Here is a 1,724-nt window from a genome sequence, read left to right as displayed (position 1 = left end):
CTTTCTCCTCTAATCCCCCTTCGTGTCTGACAAATCCTATCCGGCTTGGCCTCGCCCGAAGGTCCAGCCCGGTGGATTTTTGGCATCCGATACGTCGAGAACGACTTGCGCGCGACACAACCCCCCGGTCCTACTCTCGCGAAATAGTATCCCGTCTTGGCCTCGTCCAAAGGTCTAGCCCGGTGAATTTTTGGCCTGCGACACGCGGAATGCGACTTACGTGTCCCAATCGCGGAAGTGATCAGCGGGACTACCCGGCGTCCCCATACTCGCGAAACCGTTCGTCTGGCTTGGCCTCGCCCCAAGGTCCAGCCCGTGGAATTTTTAGCCCAGGAGCAAGATACGGCGTGACCGACTCTGACATTACTCTCTCTCTCCCGGCGTCTATGAGAACCTTCGGTGTGACTCCCCAAACGACTCATTCACTCGTTGAATGATACTCTCTGGTCCGGTGTTTCGGTGATTTACAATTCTTGTAAAGGACTCCTGGATCTGACTGAGATCTGTACCCCGGCCAGAGAGCATCCTTACACTACTAAGGGTCTTTATGAATTCCTGATCATTGAGTTTTATGAAATCTTTCGACAATGTCCTTTGAACTGCTGCTAAGCTCTGCGAGCTTTAATCTGTTAGACCTAAATTATTGAGACGGAATTTTAAAAGAGTTATGATAAGGTATGCTCGTATTGTCGGACCTGTTAAAAGTATATCTTTGAGCGACTTTTTAAAGGTGGTTATCGCAGATGGGTCAAAAAACCACCCGTAGAGAGAACGAGAATGATTCTGTCAATTTTTCAGCATTCATCCCAAGACGGCAACTGCTCGAATATTTGTTGTTTATTTAATTCAGCCTTTGATTGGCTATTGAGCTTTATTAAAATTACGTAAAAAATTATGCTTTTTATAATATGAGACCCCAACGTAGTGTACAAGCAAACCTTGTCTTACCATCTTACCCTAATTAGTTTACCAACTAAAGCTAATCGTAGAATGATGCTTGGTATTACTTTTATTCGAGAACTTATTCACGGAGAAGTGGAGAGGCCTGTAGGGACTTTTTCATAGGCTGGGATAGGCTTCAGTCCGGCCAGAGTCCTCTACAGTTAAATTTGTAGAAACACAGGAGACGAAACGGGACTGGGAGTAGCCGCCGGGATTTGTTATCGGGATCACGTGGCCGGCCTTGTCGTCCGTGTTGCGTAAACGAAATACGGAAGCTTGTCCGACGTGAATGGACACGCGGGCAGCTTTGGCGTCCGTGTTGCGTAGAGAAAACAGACCTCGGAAACGCAACTCAGAAGCCTCACTGGCCCGAAAAGCCCCTCCGTGAAACTCACTAAATTTTACTAGCCTGTCCCTAACCTGGACGTGAGTAGGAAAAGCCGGCTATAGTTTCCCACGCTTTTCTCCAGTCTGGTAAGCGTTCGTATTGCGTAGAGAAAACAGCCTCGGAGACGCAACACGACTACGTGCCCGACCTGGTGTAGCACGTGGGTAGCTTTGGTGTCCGTGTTACGTAGAAAAAAACAGACCTCGGAAACGCAATACGGCAACCTGGCCAACCCGAAAAAGCACTCCGCAAAGTTCACTAAATTTTATTAGCCTGTCCCTAACCTGGACGTGAGTAGAAAAAGCCGGCGGTAGCTTCCCGCGCTTTTCTCCGGTCTGGTAAGCGTTCGTATTGCGAGAGAAAACAGACCTCGGAAACGCAACACGAGAACTTT

The sequence above is a fragment of the Drosophila gunungcola genome, unplaced genomic scaffold, assembly GCF_025200985.1.
Source record: "Drosophila gunungcola strain Sukarami unplaced genomic scaffold, Dgunungcola_SK_2 000141F, whole genome shotgun sequence".
Lineage (NCBI taxonomy): Eukaryota > Metazoa > Arthropoda > Insecta > Diptera > Drosophilidae > Drosophila > Drosophila gunungcola.
Note: the sequence above shows the minus strand (reverse complement) of the source record.